This window comes from Babylonia areolata, chromosome 23 (assembly GCF_041734735.1).
Source record: "Babylonia areolata isolate BAREFJ2019XMU chromosome 23, ASM4173473v1, whole genome shotgun sequence".
Taxonomy (NCBI): domain Eukaryota; kingdom Metazoa; phylum Mollusca; class Gastropoda; order Neogastropoda; family Buccinidae; genus Babylonia; species Babylonia areolata.
Window position 1 is genome coordinate 34,773,971 of NC_134898.1, and position 21,466 is coordinate 34,795,436.

The 21,466-nt window shown below is 41.4% G+C and overlaps 1 protein-coding gene across 3 annotated transcripts in view; it reads left to right on the top strand.

The window, feature by feature from the left end:
- The first annotated feature begins 883 nt into the window (after positions 1-883).
- LOC143297785 (uncharacterized) overlaps positions 884-21,466 on the top strand; it is a 54,270-nt gene continuing 33,687 nt past the window's right edge. The window contains exons 1-2 of one of the 3 annotated variants that reach the window (XM_076610276.1): positions 959-1,014; positions 10,319-10,372. The gene's annotated coding sequence lies outside the window, so the exon portion shown is untranslated. Of the gene's footprint in view, positions 1,015-9,039; positions 9,156-10,318; positions 10,373-21,466 lie in introns of those variants that run through there. The other 2 variants (XM_076610274.1, XM_076610275.1) reach the window with 2 other exon arrangements.

A 21,466-nucleotide genomic window follows, 5' to 3' on the forward strand; every position in this document is an offset into this window, starting at 1 on the left:
CTGAAAGAGACCACCAAATGACTGTTACAGTTGGGGTTTGACTGGGGATCACGTCAGTTGACCTGCATGGCCGCAGGGTCTGCAAAACTGTAAATGTAATCGACTGTTGTTGTTGTTGTTGTTGTTCTTCTTCTTCTTCTGTTCGTTCTGCTGTTCATTGCACAATATTTGTGCCATTTCTTAACATAAAAAAGAATGGTGAGTTACGATTGTTGTTAATGATTATACTGGTTTGATGATTTAAAAAAAAAGAAGTGTAAGCTCAGTATAGCTGCATGCCTGCGTAAAAAATCCATCAGTTGTCAACATGCCCACCCACTGCCCCCCCCCCCTCCCTCGCCCCCTTCCCTCTGCATTATCGTAACTATACGTTTACACAACCCCTTCTCTCTCTCGGTTCTCTCTCTCTCGGCTCTCTCTCTCTCTCTCCCGCTTCGGCTCTGTCTGTCTGTGTGTCTGTCTGTTTGCCGGCCACTGTCTGTCTGTCTGTGTGTCTGTCTTTCTCTCTCTCTCTCAGCGCGCGCGCGCGCGCACACACACACACACACACGCACACACACACACACACACACACACACACACACACACACACACACACACACATGAATTATGCAAATCACTGAAGCCGAGCACACACACTTTCAACCCACACTTGCTCGCCCTCATCCAACATCATTTATCTCCCGTACCATTCACCCACACATACACGAAGGCATGGGCATACAAATCGCGCCTCTTCCATCTCTCAGCGCATTATTCATAAAATGGTTTGAACACAATTAATTAAACATCCGACGCTAAACCAGTGCTGGCTTCTTTTAAATGCAAATCCAGATCCAGATCCAGCTTTTTATAGTTATGCTTCAGTTGTTTGGCTGAGTCTGTTCTCGAATTTCCTCGCGTTAATCCTCGAGAAAGTCGCCATTTTAACACTTCCTATTTAGAATGAAAATGAGCTAACCCTTCATGTCATTGCTGATCCCATAATGAAGTTACGCGTTAACATCACGTTAGGTGAGTGCCTTTTTGTAAACAGTGTCTAATCGTGAAGGTTATGTGTTGGTTGCGTTTTGTTGTAAACCTGTTGGGTCGTGTAATGTCTGTGTGGGTGTGCCCTATTTCCTTGGGCCAAGTTTCCAGTGCAGTTGTCTGCTAGCCCACTGAAAAACAAGTTCACATTGTGAAATACGGAAGTGCCTGTGCACTGTTGATTAAATGTGTTATGAAAACGGTGTTTTCCTGCTTAGTGATTGTAGGGGTCTCAACCGTCAGCAGTTTTCATATTGTCATGAGTGCCAACTTGTTTGCTGCGCTGTGTAATCATGCGTGTCAATGATTGAATGAAGCACGGGATGGTGGTTTTCACTGTTGACTTGGCTGAGGTCTATGTTGCAGTGGCGTTTAGTGAACTTTACTTCTAGTGTATTTGGATGTATTGGCTTTTGTTCCTGTTAATTTCCGGACAGTTATCAGGTAATTTACATTGACTTGTTAAATTAGACTCCAAATGTCTCCTCTTGCCTTTGGGCTTCTCTGTACTGTGTACATAACCAACAACAGTATGATATCTGATATGGTCTTCCTTTTCCCCTCCCCTTCCCACCTCTCCTCATTTTTATTTGCTCACAATTCATGCTGGGTATTTTCTTGTTTTCACAACTCTCTGCTAGTTTGACAGAGCTACTGCCAGTGCCTTGCTCTGCTTTAGTTTGTTCAAGTTAATCCTTTTCATGTTTATTGGCATTGATTCGATTCAAATACCATTAAATTATTAAATGTATTAAAGGTTTCTGAAATCCATATCAACATTTGTGGGTTTTGGAAACATGGTTAACAAATAGTAAAGAGTGGTAACTCCCTCCATTACACAAGGTACACAACTTCAGGTCAGAGATGCTTTGGAAACATGAACACATCCAGCATGCATGATTTTAGATTTTTAGAATGATGGTCATGGCATTGACTGATGATCACTGAAGGAAGAACATCGATTGTGGAGTAGTTAGTATCATAGTGTGTAATTTATTAGAAACAAACAAACAAACAACAGCAAAAAGCAACAACAACAAAAAACCAACAGCAAGCCCTTAAATGTGCCTAAAGATATATCCGATATGCATGCATGGGATATCTGCTCCCTTGTGGACCCAAGTCTTGGGAGATCACATTATGTCACCACATTTGACTCGCTTGCCACATGGGGCGCAATGGCTTAGTAGTTAAAGCATTGCACTTTTGTCATGGGGATCTGTGACTGTGTGAGATGCTTGGTTAAAATTCTGGTTGTCAAACAGTGGCCAGTGGCAGCACGTTTTGGCTGGAGGACAGATTTTTTCCCCCAGTTTAAGAGTGCTACAACCATTCGTACAAGGTCAACTTGTCTTCAGTTTATTATCGGTTATAGAAACACAATGCTGCATCCCATAACCCCATGCGATGGGTTTGAATCTGGAATTGAATGAAATTAAAAAACCCAACCAACCAACTAACCAACCAACCAACCAAACAACAACCAACAACAACAAAAACCAAAAAAAAACCCCAAACTTTTAAGTACAAGGCTGTAAATTCATGAAGTTAAAATACAAGCCAATAAACTCATTTCATTTTGTCAAGAACTAGGCAGTAAAAATCATTGATTCCTTGTCCACAAGTCAAGTTCAAGCACTAAAGTTATTAGGCCATGTATTATACAGTAAAGTTTTTCAGTCCGATCACATTGCAATAAAGTCAGTCAAGTCAGGATCAATTCAGGAAATTTTGACCTGAAAGCCCTAAGCAATAAACTCATTTAGCTGAAGCATAAGGCAATAAAATAAATGATAAAGTCTGGGGGTGCAGTCAAGGCACTTAGCTGTCAAGTATGATATCCTTTAAAAGAAGTGTTTGTGGAAATATAGACACAGGACTTAAGTCAGCTATATGGACTTGAGCCTCCAATAAGTCCAAGAGTAAAGATTAATTTATGTGACGAACAGATCATAATCAGTTATAACGAACAGCCACAGTCCTTATAAAAATGTGTTTTGGGGAGTAAATGACATTGTCTTATTCCTTTTATCGATTTCAATATAAGTCAACCAATAGCAAAAAACGACACAAGTGTTTACGCACCGCTCAACCGGTGGCTAGGCTTTATGTCATTTTTCTCTACCACCGGTAAAGCGGTGGTCAGGGCACTCTTTTTATATCTGCCATGACACATTAAATACCATTTATTTGCAAATTTTGGCTCTGGAGCTAGGGCAGAAGGGTTAAAATTGCTCAGGAACTCAGGGCTCAAAGGGTTAAGTCTCTGATTATGTGAAGTATCTGATTATATATCTGTTGGTTAACTGTTTGGAGGGTATTCATTTTCCTGTGAAAAACGTTTATAAAAAGAAAAAAACAAGTCTGCCTGGAAGCTTTGTTATAAGCATTTTATTTTGAACAGATTTATATATAAATAATATATATATATATATATATATATATATATATATATATATATATATATATATATATTATATGCATCCATGAATATCATGAATCTTGACATGAGAAGAGGTTGTCTGCTGATGTCAGTAATCATCCGAGATTTGGGAACCTGTGGTTACTGCTGTTCTAAATTGCAAGAACAGTTTTTTTCCCTTCTGTTTTTGTCTTGTCATTTCATTCTGTCAGGGTCCAGTCAACTGCAATAGCTTCATTTTAACATAAGTATGATGAATTTGCATATTCTGATTCTGAATCATTTGACTTCATTTCCATGAATAGCCTTTCTCTGATCATTTTAAAGGCGGCTTCATTACAAAAGAAATGGCCTTTTTCCTCTTTGCAGTTTCCAAACTGTTCTGCATCCATGATGTCACTGCTTTTTGAGAGTTTATGTCATGTATCATGTGATGTATGCATGGTTGTATGTATTGTATGTTTAATGGGTGGTGTATGAATGTCTGTTTTTGCAGAGAGTATCATGTGTGCGCAAGCGCATCTCAAACTTTCTTCCATCTTAGTTTATGTGATACTTTCTGCATTTAAACAATCATAGCACAGGTCTCATTTGTATTCTCCTTACTTCCCCCTCCCCCTCCCCACATTCTCCAAGGACAGCTCAGTTTCTGCACTTTGTGTCCAGGGGATAAGGCACTGTTTATGACATTTTACTTGCTTTAAATTTCCACATCTCTTGATTTCAGTGCACACTGTATGCATGTGTGCACACATGTAGTGATATGTACACTTTTCTCTCACATGCTGCACTTTTATACTCCATGCTACATATTTTGCATGAGTGGCTGGCCACTTTCTGAAAATAAACTTAACATGTGATGCTGTAGAATTTGGACTTTTATCTGAATTACCACCATTGTTATTCTTCCACAGATAGTCAGAGCACTTGAACTTGGTGGAAGCAGTTGGGCTAGGGGGCTGGACTTTGTGAGCCTTGTTTTGTCATTACCACTCCAGTAGTTGTGTCAGCTTGTTGCTGTGATACTTCAGACTGGTAATATTGCCAGACTGTGTGGGCTTGACTCCACATACTTTATGCCAGTTAGTCACAGGGCTGGTATGGTCATGACTTATTCAAAGGAGTGGCGCTGTTACTATGTTACTGTTAGTGTCCCTATGTAGCACTCATTAACTGCTTTTGACACACTCACTGTTTTCAGACTGTACAGTATACCGTACAGTTTTGTAATTAAGTGATCACACTTCTTCTAAATGTACTTAACAGTTTTGGAAATAAGTGATACGCTTTTTCAGAATGTGCTTTACAAATCTGGAAATAAATGACACACCTTTTTTTCCCTTCATTTCAGACTGTACATATTTGAAATAAGTGATCAACACTCACATGAATTGGTTCTCAGACATGTTCACACCAACTCAGTAACACACTGGTGCACAACCGTAACAGGACCCCAGTTGATGTTGTTGAGCAAGGGTCGGGATCATTAATCTAGATTGTCTTGTGTGGTGTGTCAATGCAACAAATTTGTTTATTGATTTAAGTTCAGTGTGTGTCAGCTCAATGCTTCAAAAAGTTTAAAAGATCACATTTCATGTCCCAAGCCTAAATCTGCTTACTAGTTGACAGTACTGGTACTGGTGGTGTATGCAAGCTTGTGTACGTGCGTGCATGCATGCATGTGTGTGCGTGTGTGTGCGTGCATGTGTGTGCATGTGTGCGTGCGTGTGCGTGTATGTGTATATATATATGTGTGTGTGTGTGTGTGTGTGTGTTTGTGCATGTGTGCCTGCTTCTCCTGGGTTCTGTTGAAGGAGCTCCAGGTTTATGAATTATTATTATAATATTAATGTAGAAAATTTCGTTAACACACTTACAGTTATACTGAACTGATAGTATTATTATTGGTTATTATTATAATTATGTATTCATTTGCTCCCGTGGGGTCACCAGTGGCAGTCAGGAACCAGGAAGTGTGGTCAGTGTGACAAATAAAATCCCTGGCTAAATCAGGCTCTCTCATTCTTCTGAACTTGGTTGTTCGTGTGGTCATCTGAGGTAGCTGCCTGCTATTGATTTGGAAAGAACATGATAAGTGTCTGAAAAGCAGTATAGTCTTTGTGTTCTTTTCAGCCCCCTCTCTCCAGTTATCAACACCCTTTTTTCGTTTATAATTTTTTTTTCCCTCCTTTTCCTGCCCTTAGACTAAGAGACTGTCCAGACTTAAGTGTCTATTGTACACCGTGGCATGTTACTTTCAGTTTTCAGTCTCAAGGAGGTGTGAAAGTGTGTGGACTGATCAATTTATCATGCTACACCACATCTGCTGTAAAAAAGGAAAAAACAACAACAGAACAACAAAACAAAACAAAACAAAAACAAAAACAGGAGCAGATACCTGATCTTTGCATAAACCCAACACATAATGTGACATATGCATGCACACCTCAAGAGCCCACCTTCGGATTGTGTAAAACATAGAAAGAAAGAAAGAAAAAGAAGAAAAGACACACGCTACAGTGAGTATTGTGCAGAGGCTTAGGAACTGAGAGTACTTGGAAAGGAGAGCGTGTGAAACTGCTGTGTGAAGTGGTAAAACAAGGAAAAAACAACATGCTTGAGGTGGAGCATTTGTGTTTGAAGATAACAAGAATAATGATAATTTTTTGTTGAATGGTTTTACACAGTAATCATTGGCAGTTGAATGGTTTTTTTTTTTTTTTTTTTTTTTTCCAAAGTTTGCTCTTGAATATTGCTTCTTGTAATTTGTGTGTGTGTGTGTGGTTTTTTTGTTTTTTTTTTTGCTTTGCTTGAGTAAAGCTGAAAGTTTGTGAAAAATTGCACTTGATTAAATATTGCTGTTCCCTGGTCTTCCTGGTCACGTAGTCTGGTATGTGATAGTCTTTGTATCTAAAAATGTATGCTGTGTAAACCAGTCAGTGTGCTGAGGGCCCATGCTTCCTGCAATGAAGGGTGGTAGGGCTGGCAAGAGGAAGAAAGCAGGGCGAATGTTTGAGGAAGAGGTGTGAGTCATGGCACTTGACTCTTTGCCCACACTGTGAATCTTTGTGCTGCTGAAGCCTTGGGTCAATCCTGGGCATTGTGTGGGAATTGTCATTTTTCCTTTGCCCCCCACCCCCACCCCCTAAGTACCCACTTCTAGGTTCCTGCTTCCTCTGGACCCTTGAAAGAATTAGAAATGATACTGAACAGATTCTTGATTATCATTGATATTACTTATTATGTTGCTGGTGTGCTGTTTGCCAGATGGCGAAAGCTTTCCTGAAATTGTGAAGGGTTCTCTGCTCACTCTGCAGGTTGTTGTTCTCTGAGGTGGCTATATTTGTGTGCACTGATTATTTTGAACACAAAACATATGCATGCATATATATATATATATATGTATATATATATATATAATTAATATAATATAATATAATATATATATATATATATATATAGATATATATAGATATACACACGCAGACACACGCAGACACACACACACACACACACACACACACACAAATGCAAACTCCCACATATTACAGAGATACTTGTTTAATACTACTTTCAACAGAGTTCTGTGGACATACAAAAAGATTTGAAGTCAAGAGATGACAGAGTGACCAAATTCACAGGTGTTTTTTAAACAGCTGTCCTTTGAAAGCCTTTTTTTTCCCCTTCCAAACAAATGAAGCTTTGAATACTAACAATGATAAAACTATAGTTTGCTATGAAAAAGTGTAATCAGTAATGTTTATGTTACTGATACCAAGCACAACTTTTTCCATGTGTTGTGCACAGGAGAGTGGAACATGTGCTTCACAGTCTGGTTGGAATGAATTTCAAGTCTTCTGATGGTCCAGATCCTAGTGCACCAAGTGGTTATGAGTCAGTCTGGTGGTGATGGTATTGATCTGCTACTGGCATGCATCTTTCCTCTCTTATTAATGATTCTGACACTGGTCTGAAAGCAAAGGCACTGGCATGAGAACTTCGGAATTGGAATGAGGAAAATGGCAGAATGGTTAAGATGCTTATCTGCCAATGCAGTGTCTGTGATGGTTTAGGTTCAAGTCCTGGTCTTGCGCTTTGACTGGAAAATCAAACTGAGCGTTGTCTAGTCATTCGGATGAGAAGAGAGGTCCTGTGTGCAGCACACACTTTGTACATTGAAAAAGAACACATGGCAAAATACTTGTCCTCTGGCAGAATTATGCTGAAGAAGTCCGTTCTGATAGGTACACAAATAATGTTGAATATGTATTGCACTCAAGGCCTGACTAGTATATTTGTTATGCTGCTGGTCTGGTTTCATCCTGGTAGATGTGGTGTGGCATATATGGATTTGTCTAACACAGTGATGCCTCTTTCTCACTGAAATGTATTGAGACAGGCCACAAAACAATATCATCAATCATTACTTTGTGTTTACAAATAACACACCAGAATGAAGAAGTACACTTTTTTGCACACACAGTTGTCATGTTATCATTTGTGTTCAGTAGAAAAAAAGGTATTTTATTTGTTTATTTATGTGGTTTTTTTCTTCTGTTTTTACTGTATGGGTGTGGCCCATCATAAATATTGGCTTCATACTTAGTTTGGAATGTTTTTATTATATTTTTTTTTAACATAATGAAAACTGTTCACAGATTTTAATGTTGTGTTATAGTGCAGTGCTGTGGATGTCACAAAACTGCAGAGAGGAATGTTACCTTTGGCAGTTTGGTCACATCTGGCATGATATGGCGATTAGGCATGTGGTGTGTACACTGTGTGTGTGTGTGTGTGTGTGTGTGTGTGTGTGTGTGAAATAAGTGCATGTGTGCAAGCTTGCATCAAAATACTACGTTACCTGTCAGGCACAGTGCGTAAATTTATAGACAAAGTTGCGCATGTTATTACGGTATATGTGTGCACTTACATGTGCTTCAGTTTCATGACTTTCCACTTTAAAGTGATTTTAGGTGCATGTGTGCGCACATACATGAATTCATACATGAGTTTCATGTTGTGTGTATGTGTGTGTGCTTCTCCATGTATGTATGTGGATGTGTGGATGTGCTTGCACACATGGAAATTTGTACAATGAGAAAAAGGGGGGACCTGGCTGAGCAGTGAGTTTTAAATTGTAAAAATGAAGGAAAGGAAGGGGAGGAGTGGGTCAGGGGAATGGGAGGTAGGGGGGTGGGGGGTGAGCAGGTTCAGGTCATGTTGACATTTGATCAATTCAAATGCATTATTTATTTTTGCTGCAAGTTTAGTGAATCAGTCATCTGTCATGACCACTTCCTGATCCTCTCAAGGGTTTTCCGTTCGCTTTGCCTTAGCTCTTATTCTATAGAGCTCTTATTCTATAGACTGCCCCTCACTGCCTTCCCTCCCCCTTCTCTCCTGGGGGCCCCCTTTTTTTTGTCAAGACTAACAAGTGAGGGTAGGAGAGGGTGAGTTCAGTAAAGGGTGGAGGTGGTGGATTGGGTTTGGGTGTGCTCAACAAGAATGTGTTGGGGGTTGGGTTTTGCAGGACAAGGAAGTGGAAAGTTGTGCCACTAATCTTTATTTGTGTAAGACCGTCCAGATATCAGACCTTGGCTTAGCAGGCAAAGAGGTGGGAAAGAGGGCCTGGGTTGCTGAGCCAATGATCTGAGTAATGATTATGATGGAATACCTGCTTGGCTGAGTGGACCACACTGTTAAGGTCAGTGGGTTGAGGAGAGGGGTTTAGGAATGTCATAACAGATAGGGTTATCTTCTTTGGGTGACATTGTTGGTGCTTGGGATGGGAGGTGTTTGTACATGTGAGGGTTATCTTCTTTGGGTGACATTGTTGGTGCTTGGGATGGGAGGTGTTTGTTGTGTGTAGTGTGTGTGGGTGTGTGTATGTGTGTGTAAACGGTACACATCATATTGTGTCGGAACTTCTGGTTGTGTTTGCGTTTGCTTTGGTTTGTTTTACAGTGTGTATTATGTAGTATGTGCTGCAGAAATCAACAGCTACTTGACATTATTATTGTTGTTGTTATCATTATTATAATTGTTATCATTATTATCATTAGTATTATTCATATCATCATCAAATTGTATTGTATTGTTATTATTATTATCATCATCATTATTGTTGTTGTTAGTTTAAACTTGATGGTCATATGATTCAGTTGATAAAACCTTTTGAAGAAGGAAAGGGTTGGCCAACACACTGGCTGGCTGGGCCCGTTTGGTTGGGGTTTACATAAATTTTCATATTTCCGGCCATGAATGGAAAGGAAACACAAAAAAGAAGAAAAGAATTGTTCTCATTGTAGTTTTATCCATCTGCAGGAATTTCAACTATTGAGAGTGTTTGGACTTGGGCGTGCTGGTGCGTCCAGTGGATGTTTATGCAAATGTTTCCCCATAGGTTGTTTAATGTGGCAGCGTGCCATCTCCAGGGTGTCTGGCCTGCCAGCCTGCTTACTGATTTTGCTGCTATCCTCAGCCGGCGTCTTTAATTTTTCTCTGTGTGTGTGTGTGTGTGTGTGTGTGTGTTGTTGTTTGTTTCCTTTTTCTTTCTTTAGTTAACAGCCAGTGGGATGTGTTTATTATGTGTGTATGGAGACTGGAAATTGTGCATGGATTTGTGCTGTTCCAACCTTAAAAAATCTTGTTGATCTTTACCAGACCTCACGGAGATGTACTGTTATTATTGTTGATGCTGATAACAATATCAACAAGAAACATTAATGCTTCAGGTCGTGTGAATGTTCTATATTTAAGCTTATGAGTTTTGATAAGAACGGGAATGGTGAAAGTCATAGTGTGGTAGGAAATACAGAATGTGTGAGATAGGTTTATCTCCAGTGATGTCAGTTCTGTTGTTATCAGGGCTATGTTCTCCTTGACGTGACTTCCTGGTTTGGGCTTACTGTCCTGTCTGTGGTAAGTTCGTTCTTTGGTTTAGCGTCTTTTCACTATCAGTGATATTAGACGTTAAAAAAAAAGAAAAAAAAAAAGGGGAGGGGGTGGGGGGGGGGGGCATGGGGGAGGAGGGTGGTGGTGGTGGTGGTGGGGAGGAGGCGGAGGGGGGTCGGGGGGGGGGGGGGGTGCGGGAAGAGGAAAACAGAAAAAAGGTCAACTAGAAAACTACCGTAAAATGTATAACTAACATGCAATTACATTTAACAGTAACAATTCAGTAATAATAATGATAATAATCAGAAACCATTAACACAATTCTGAAGTACATTAAAGGAATGTAGAAATAGGGCTATGAACTAATGCCTGTGAAAGTTCGACCATAAGAACCTCGTCAGAAATAACTTTACAAAAATCATCTGCAGAATTATTATTCTCTTTGAAATACTTGGGCAAGAAGGTACGTAACTGCTGGTAGTGAAACAAACAATGATGCAAGCTGAACTGCTTACCACAGATGCATGTAACATTTTTACTATACTTTATTTTCAGCGCATCAAGTTTTATACGGAAGAAAGTAGAGGTTATTAATCTTGTATAGCAAGCTGATGGATTCGGTATCTTTTCTTTAATAATATTCTCGGGGAATAATGTTCCTTTTTGGTTTAAAAACTTTAACTTCCAGCGGTTATGAAATCGACCCCATGCTGATTTTTCTAACAAAGTGTATTGCTCTTTTACGGAGAGACGGACATGTATTTTTGTCGATTTTTCTGAATCTTGTGCTCCTCTTTTAGCTGCTTTATCAGCAGTTTCATTGCCATTAATTCCCACATGAGAAGGCACCCAACAAAAACTACCTCAGTCCCTTTAATCCTTAAACAATGTGCCAAATGTCCTGTCTGTGGTAAGTGTCAGTGAATTGGGCTGAGACCTAAACTCTGACTGTATGCTGACCTAAACTGTTGAGTCGGTGTGTTTCCCAGGTGTCATGGACTTTCTTGACTTCCTTATACATTATCATCAGTTGCGCTATTTGAACCCATATTTTCTACTAGTACATGTTGTGACATTTGTTTGCATGTGTATGTATGCAGTGATAGTGTGCATGCATGGGCAATGACAGTGTACAAGCACATCACACGCACAGGTATACACCCCACACACACTCGCACGCACACACACACACACACACACACACACACACACACACACACACACACACTCACATGTACACACACAGTGACACACACACACACACACAGTGACAGACACACACATACACACACACACACACACACACACACACACACACACACACACACAACAACAACAACAACAACAACAACAACAACAACAACAACAACAACAACAACAACAACAACAACAACAACAACAACAACTTCCTTTTGTCTTTAGTCTGTAAATGTATACCCTTATGATGAAGGAATACCTATAGCCCTGAGAAAATGCCCCCCCCCCCCCCACTACCCATTATAACCCCGCCCCCCCTCCCCCCAGAAAGTGACAATATGTGAGTGGTGGTGTCCATGTCCAGGGGAGAAGCTTGTCAGGGCTTTTTTTTTTGGGGGGGGGGGGGGGGGGGGGAGGGAAGGTGGCTGCTCCTCTGCCCTCCCCAGTTTCCCCCCATCCCCTTAACCCCTCTCCCTCTGAGTCTGTGCCCTCTCATAACTGTGGTCTCTCCATTGGAACTAATCCCATTAGGACCTGGAGCTAGTCAGATCAATACCTGTAGCCATCACCACCACCACCACCACCACCACCAGCCACTGCAGGCTGCAAAGTGAGCCCTGAAGGAACACAACCTGTCATACACAGATGAAGGGGGAGGGTGATGGTGGTGGGGTGGGGGTGGGTGGGGGGAGGGGGGGAGGAGTGTGTAGGCTGTTACTTACCATTTCATGCCTGCCTGGGCATTTTGATGGAGATCCTCCTTGAGTGATCGGGCTAAGGAAAAGAAAAAGCCCACCCCACTCCGCACCCTTTTCTTCCTTCCCATCCCTTCTGAGGCATCATGTCATCATTAAAATGAACTGCTGCCGGCGGTTTTGCAGTTTTGAGGGGTCCTTTTATTTATTTTATATATATATATATATATATTCTTTTTTTTTTACAGCACATGTGCTGTAGCTTATGTGGATCAGTCGCACGCTTTTACACCACCTTTAAACTGAAGCTGAAACTGTCTAGTGGGGGATGGGTGGGACTGATGTGGGAGTTGAGCTTCCTGATGTATATATATGTATATACAATGCGCATGCACAAAACATATGCCTGCACACACTCATGCACACAGACAGATGGACACACACACACACACACACACACACACATGCGCACATATGCTTTGTCTCTGTCTCACACTCATATACACACCCCACATTCAACCACACACATAGCATGTGCACACATGCGCGTGCCCTCACACACACATGTACACACGCACACAAGTGTACACATGCGCACACGCGCACACACACACACACACACACACACACACACACAAAACACACTCATTCAATCTGCACACTTACACTTATACATTGATACACATTTGCATGTACACACACACTTACTGTATTTATGATTACTGGCACCGATACTGGTGAACTCCATTAGAAAAGAAAAGATATTGGAAAATATGAACTGTACTTGAATCATGCTTTATGGCTAAAGACGATGGCAAGAAATGTTAATTCAGAAGATATATAGTAAATATAGGAGTTGTTTTCTAACAAAACAAAACCAAAAAATGTTATTGAGGATTATCTGGTGAAACCTCACTGGATTACAAGTATGGTAGGAAGAGAGGTCTATCCTCCATGTCCGACTGGGGGAAATGGGTCATGACCTTCACCTTTGATGTCATGTGCACTTAATTAACGAATGTGGAATCTTAACTAGACTCCTTCAACTTCAAGCAATTAGGTAAAAAAAAAAAAAAAAAAAAAAAAAATGCAGACCTGTATACTTTGCAGTGATCTTGCTTGCTGCACAGTGACACATGATGGTAGCAAATTAATTAATCAGGCAGGCATGATGTACATGAAACTTGTGTGTTTGCTTGTTGCATGTGCTGTTTCAGTATTGTTCATACCACAAGTGGATGTGTGTACATGCACATGACCCCACCTGTGCTTGCATGCATGTGTCAGTGTGTGTGTGTGTGTGTGTGTGTGTGTGTGTGTGTGTGCATGTTTGTGCATGCATGTGTGCTGACGTCCGCACCTGTACTCACAGCCACACTCTCTCTTTCCCTCCAGTTTGTCCATTCTTTTTCTTACCCTCATGCTCTCAGTCTGTCTCTGTCTCTCTCTCTCTGTCTCAGTCTCAGTCTTGTCTTGCTTTCTCTCACAGTGATGTGTTTGAGAGAAGAAGAAAAAGTGATGAATGTTGCAATGTAATCCATACAGGTCTTCGGACAACACCACTGACATCTCTTGGAGATGCTACAAGGAATGTAATGTTTGCTGCTCAAAATTTATGGGATAAATGATACAGTCAGTATTTTCAAGTGTCTGGTTGATAACAGTGCTTTAACTACCAAGCAGTTTAAAAGGGAGCATTTTGTTCTAGAATTTGGCTGCTTGTACGTAGAATTCACTGTTTGAAATTGTAAAGTTGGTGCTTTTCACTCTTTTGGTAGCGTTGTTCACGCACACACACTAGCATGCACAGACATGCACGCACAGACGCACACGCTCACGCACGCATATATATACAAGGAAGCAGTAGCATAAGGAACATCCTGGCCATTTGGAAGGGAGATGAACCCAGGCTGGACCACAGGTCAAGTCCCATTGACACACAGTCTGCACCTCGAGTGCTAGTGTGGGTGGAGACTGTCTGGAGAAGACTGTTAACAAACACTGAAACAGGGTCCATACAGGTCATGGAAAACCTGGTAAGCCATAGGATTTGAAAATATAATTTTCCAGGACAGGAAAGCGGTAGAATTACTGGCTGAAGTCATGGAAAAGCCCAGGGAAAAAAACACCACTTGGAAATTTCTGAAGATGACGTTGAAAGGTTTTTGGAAAAGTGATGGGATTTTGAAGTTTTGAACCTGCATGGACCCTGTACAGGGTCTCTTAGAACACTTTGCATGTAGTTTGTATTTGTATTTGTATTTCTTTTTATCACAACAGAATTCTCTGTGTGAAATTCTGGCTGCTCTCCCCAGGGAGAGAGTGTTGCTACACTGCAGTGCCACCCATTTAAAAATTTTTTCCTGCGTGCAGTTTTATTTGTTTTTCCTGTCGAAGTGGATTTTTCTACAGAATTTTGCCAGGGCAACTCTTTTGTTGCCGTGGGTTCTTTTACTTGCGCTAAGTGCATGCAGCACACAGGACCTCGGTTTATCGTCTCATCCAAATGACTAACGTCGAGATCACCACTAAGGGTCTAGTGGAGGGGGAGAAAATATCGCCAGCTGAGCAGTGATTCGAACCAGCGTGCTCAGGTTCTCTTGCTTCCTAGGCGGACGCGTTACCTCTAGGCCATCACTAGCACATGTATGTAAAACTGAAAGAACTCATGGTGACAGAAAAGTTGTTTCTGCCTGAATCTTTTGAAAAAAAAAAAAAAAATCAATTTGATATACAGACCGGAAAAAAGGGGAAAAACAGTTTAGTCAATGGAATTGTCATTTCATTTCCCCATTAAGAATTTTACACAGAGAAAGTAAAATGATATGATATGATGCTATATGATAGATGTGATGTACAGTACAATAACAACACAGTACTGTGACACAATGTTAAATGATAAGTACTGTGCTATTAGTTACTAATACTAGACTAAATCGGACAATATGATGTGCTGTACAAAGTATGTGATTTGAAACTTTACTAATTCTAGACTTGTCAAGATGAAGCAAAGCAAAACAACAGAATGCCTAATATATATATAGGCATATATATATACACACATCTGTGTGTGATAGGATACAGGTTTGCAAGCCCACATGTACGCACGTGCATGCAAACACACACACACACACACACACACACACACACACACACACACACTATACACAGCACACTACACGTCTAATATTACTCAAGCTAAGATGAAAAGATGTTATATAAAGAAAAAAGAGACACAGTGTGTGTCATTGACTCTTAAAAAAAAGAGAAAAAAACAATGAGACAATTTGAATTTGTATGCATACATCCACAATGTCATCCGTCTCTGTGGATGGAATTTGCTTATATATCTGATTTGCACCTTGCATTTGTGCACCAGTTTCGGTCTTTATAAACCTATTATGCATAATGCTCTTGTATCTTCAGGAAATGTGTCTGGCAGTGAGTTTTACCAAAGGACAAGACTTCACCTGGCCAACACTGGGTTTTACTTTGAAGACAAACCTTAGGCTGTCAGTGGGTTTTACTATGAAGACAAGACTTAAGCTGACCAGCAGTAGGTTTTACTGTGAAAATACTTGAAGCTGACTGTTGGTTTTACTGTGAAGACAAGCTATTAAGCTGGCCAGTAAATATTGGGTTTTACTCTGAATACAAGGTTTAAGCTAACAGCGGGTATTACTGTGAAGACAAGATTTAAGCTAACAGTGGGGTTTACTTTGAAGACAATGCTTAAGCTAACAGTGGGGTTTATTCTGGAGACCAGACCCAACTTCACTAACAATGGGTTTTACTGTGAATGCAAGACTTAAATTAACTGACAGTGAGTTTTTCTGTAAAGACAAGACATAAGTTGACTACCAGTGGGTTTTACTATGAAGGCAAGGCTTAAGTTGACCAATAGCGGGTTTTACTGGGAACACAAGACTTGAATTGACTAACAGTGGGTTTTTTTGATGAAGACGAGACTTAAGCTGACAAACGGTGGGTCTAAAGTGTGAAGACTTTTTGGCTGAGGAGGCTTTCAGTGAAAACCAGACTTACTGAGGGTGTTGCTGGGAAGAAGGCTGTTTCATGTGAAGAAGTGGGTATTGGCCTGCTTCCAGCCAATGTGCATGGTACCTCACATCCCTGTCAGTCTGTCCAGAACCCCCTGGACTGGATTCATGCCAGGTTTTTCTTTTCTTTTGGGGGGCGGGGAGGGGTTGGAGGGGGGTAGGGGGGGTTCATGAGCTGCAGCTCCTCACATTCACTCCCAGTCAGGCCTACAAACATGTGCAAGTGGGCTTTGGGTGTGTGACCATTTTGAACCCTGCTATGTGATATGTCATAAGCAGTCATCATAGTGATACTGATAGTCAGTTTGGGTGGGGGAGGGGGTGGGGACAGAGGGATGGGTTCTCAGGATGCCAGGGCTGTGGAAAAAGAGAGCAGTTAACTCAAGGGTAGATGTGGGTCTCCATCCTTGTCAGTGCTAAAACATAGCACCATCTTAATTTTATTGTTATTATTATTCTATTAAAATAATTTGAATGAATTATTATTATTTATAACATTGATTGATGCTAAGATCAAAAAAAAAAAAGGACGCCCCTGTTTATACTTACTTTGTCAGAATATCTGCTGAGTTTGTCCAAAACAGCTTGATTTCCATCACTTTATGCGCGCTTTGGTGGTGTCTGTTTACCAGCAGTTTTCCTCTTTTGTCGTTGTTGTTGTTGTTGTTGTTAAGTTCCATGCTCTCTTTGGCTAACAGTAACACAGAAATCCACCAGAAGAAAAAAATCCTCTAAAAAATAAGTGCAGCAACAGCATTTGCACGCAGCTTGGAATAACTGAATTTGAGAACTGTGATAGCAGGAAGGTAGAAAGAGAGAGCTACTATCTCTGGCAGAATCTGATCAGATGCTGATTCTCAGCATTGTGAACTTCTTGCCAAGCCAGTGCTCCAAAATGTGTGCTTAGGTGGGAGTATATTCCCTGTTGTTTTTAGATTTCGCTCTACATTCCCCCCCCCCCCCCCTCCTCCCCCATTCTTTTACTGTTTCGGTATTAAGACATACACACATTTCAGCAAAGCAGCCCCTGGACAATGCCCACAAGCTGTTTCAGCGTTACAAAAATCAGTCACACCCAGCCGATGAACATGGTTGGGGCTGTTTTCTTGGATAACTTCTGGATAATCTTGTTTTGTTGTGCGAGGGTGTATGCATGTGTATGTGTGTGCTTGCTGTTTGTGGTGGTGTGTATCATTTGTGCATGCATGTCTGCAGCAGTTGAGAGCATGGCATGGCCACAGATGTGATGGGTTTCTGGGAGGTGGGCGAAGACTGATGGGGCAGAAATTGGAAGCTGGAGTACAGGGGTGTGGGTGTACTGTAGGGAGAGGGGTGTTGCCCCAACACCAGTGCTGATGACAAGTGCCTGTAAATGTAATTGAGGAGGAAGCCATAGTGTGTATTTGTGTGTGTGTGTGTGTGTGTGCGTGTGCATGCGCACACCCGCACACCCGCATGTTTTGGATGCCTGCCCAAACATGTATCACTATTATCAGGGTTTTCTTTGCATGTAAATTCGGTGTGCAGCTGAAGTGGGTCCACATTGTGTGGAGGGGTGATTATGTATGGCGCTTTTTTCTTTTCCTTTCTTTGGATGATGGAAACCACACAGGAATTTATAAGAATGTGTGCATGCATGTATGGACACTCCCAGGTACTTATGTGCAGACTCATGTCGATTGATGCGCACATTATGCATGTTTGCACACCCACCTATGTCAAGTACTTGATTAGGTTCTCTGTCTCTCTCTATCTCTCTTTCTCACTTGTGTGGACGCCCATCTATGTCAAGCACTTGATTAAATTTTCTCTCTCTCTCTCTCTCTCTCTCTCTCTCTTGTTTTCTTTCACAATGACATATTTGCTCTCTCTTGCTCATTCACGCTCACAGACACACTAACATGCATATATATGCACACAGTCTTGCCCACTGATGCACATGCATTCAGTACACTTCCAGGCAGCTTGAAACAAGGTGCAAAGAGCATAGCAGTGATACTGAGGACAATTGTGGCTCTCCACAGTGGTATCAGTTGTGAAGAAAAACCAACAGCCTGTGTGTTTGCTGTGAACACAAGGACAGGGAGATAAATGACAGCTCTGTGGTGTGAAAAGTGTTGACTTTAACTTCCCTGAGAAATTAAGTCTGCATCACAGTGACCTGTTGTTTTGGTGAAATGTATGTAGAACGCTCACTGGGCTGGTATGTTTGTACATATTTGCTGTTTGCAGCTTACTCAGTACTGTGCCTGCTTGATCAGGCAAGTCATGCAATGCATGCATGCAACTGTATTTTATTTTGGAACTTTATTGTAACATTTTCATAGTTGGATACATGCATGTGTGTGTAGGGATGGGGGGAGTGTGGGAGAAGAGGATGATATCTTCATGAGCACATTCAGTCGCAGGGTTTTTTTATGTGTGTTTTTTCCTTTCTTTTCTGTTACCATTCCTTCCATTGTTGTTTGTGAATGGCTTATTTCTATTGAACAGGAAGAACACTAGCAAAGGCCCTTTGATGTTGACGATCACTAGTGATATGCCATTTAAAACCAACAATGGTTTGTTAAACATACAACACTGGATGAAACTAACATTGATTTGTTATAAACACTGGAGTCATGCATGTATTGCATATAGTTAGGAGGGTGTAAGCCATAAGATCAAGGTCAGCCTAGGTCTCACACATTGTATACCTTTTGAAGTTTTATGACAGCATGTGAAATGAGTAAAAAAAACAAAAACAAACCATTAACAAAACAATATAACAAAACCTATTGATGGGCGTAATAGCTGAATGGTAGACTTTCAATTTGAGGGTTGTGGGTTTTGATCCCTGATACTGGTGCCTGGTTGATTAAGGGCGGATGTTTTCCTGATCTCCCAGGTAAACATTTGTGCAGACCTGTTAGTGCCTTAATCCCCCTTCACGTGTGTATAAATATACATGCTGAAGATCAAATACACACACCACAGATCCCATTATCCGTGTAAGCGTTCAGTGAGTGATGGGATGGAAACAGGAACATACTCAGCAAGCACACCCTGGAAAACAGTGGGGTGAAAATGGCTGTAATACATGTAAAAAAAAAAAAAAAAAACACTGAAAGAATTGAACGTGTGTGTGAACATGGCAGCCAGCAGCAGCAGAAAGAAAATACAGAGAGAAAAACCACCACCCCTTTCAATTTTTACAGTGTGATGTGTGTACATGTTTTCTGTGACAGAAAGAAATAGAGATGAACCTAGTGTATCCACAAGACGACAGCACAGCATACTAAAGTACAACACAACAGCACTGCAAAACACAGCACAACACAACAGCACAATGCAGCTCAAGACAACATGACAGCACAATTCAACAGCACAGCAGCAAAGCAACTCTTTGCACAGAACAACTTCAGAACACAACATGACAGCACACCACAACAGCACAACATACACAGCACAGCTCAGCAGTAACACAACAGCACAGTGTAACAGCCTGCACAGCACAGTACAACACACAAGAGTACAACATGACAGCATAGCATAACACAACAGTACAACATGACAGCACAATACAACATGACAGCACAATACACAACAGTACAAGATGACAGCACAGTACAACCTCACAGCACAGCACACAACAGGACAACACAGTACAGCATGACAGCACAGTATAACATGACAGCATAGCATAACATGCAACAGTACAACAAGACAGCAGAGCATAGCACACAACAGTACAATATAACAGCAGAGCATAGCACACAGTACAACATGACAGCATAACACAACACACATCAGTACAACATGACAGCATAGCTCAACACACAACATGACAGCATAGCACAACACACAACAGTTCAACATGACAGCATAGCACAACACACAACAGTACAACATGACAGCTCAGCACAACACACAACAGTGCAACATGACAGCATAGCACAACACACAACAGTACAACATGACAGCTCAGCACAACACACAACAGTCCAACATGACAGCATAGCACAACACACAACAGCCCAACATGACAGCATAGCTCAACACACAACAGTACAACATGACAGCCCAGCACAACACACAACAGTACAACATGACAGCCCAGCACAACACACAACAGTGCAACATGACGGCCCAGCACAACACAACAGTACAACATGACAGCCCAGCACAACACACAACAGTACAACATGACAGCCCAGCACAACACACAACAGTGCAACATGACAACCCAGCACAACACAACAGTACAACATGACAGCCCAGCACAACACACAACAGTACAACTTGACAGCCCAGCACAACACACAACAGTCCAACATGACAGCCCAGCACAACACACAACAGTACAACATGACGGCCCAGCACAACACACAACAGTACAACATGACAACCCAGCACAACACACAACAGTACAACTTGACAGCCCAGCACAACACACAACTTGACAGCCTAGCACAACACACAACAGTACAACATGACAGCCCAGCACAACACACAACAGTACAACATGACAGCCTAGCACAACATACATGACAGCATATCACAATACACAACATTACAACATGACAGCATAGCACAACACTGCTCAGCACAGCAACATAACACAAGATAATGCAGTGAATACAGCACATATAATCATGACAACACTGTGCGTGTGTATATGTGTGTTTGTGCGTACAGCTTAACACAGCAGAATACAGCCAACTTTTGTTGCTCCGTTGGGGGCGTGTGCAATGGATGGCAGGCAGTCTTTGATGACAGTAGGGGTGGGATGAGTGAGGTGGGGTGGGTGGAGTTTTGACCTTCTGGCATTTTCACCTGAATGACCACAGGTGTGTGTGACTCGACTTCATTTATTGTCATAAAATCCTGAAGAATTAATAGACACAACAAAGAACCAAAGGAACAAAGAAAGATACAGTCATCTAATGCACATCTAATATATAGTTGTGTGTGTGTTTGTGTGTGTGTGTGTGTGTGTTTGAGTGGGGGTGGGGGGGTGGGGATGTAGTGGGTATGGGTAATTGTGAGGTCTTCCAGCTGTGCTGCTTGTTACAGGTGTGTGCCCAACTCTTGGGCAAGCCTAACTGACCTGTGTTCAGTTGTGTGTGATCTGGGTGTCAGCTCCTGGGTTCAGGTCAGTTTGCTGGAATTCTGTTGACTACACTGTGCAT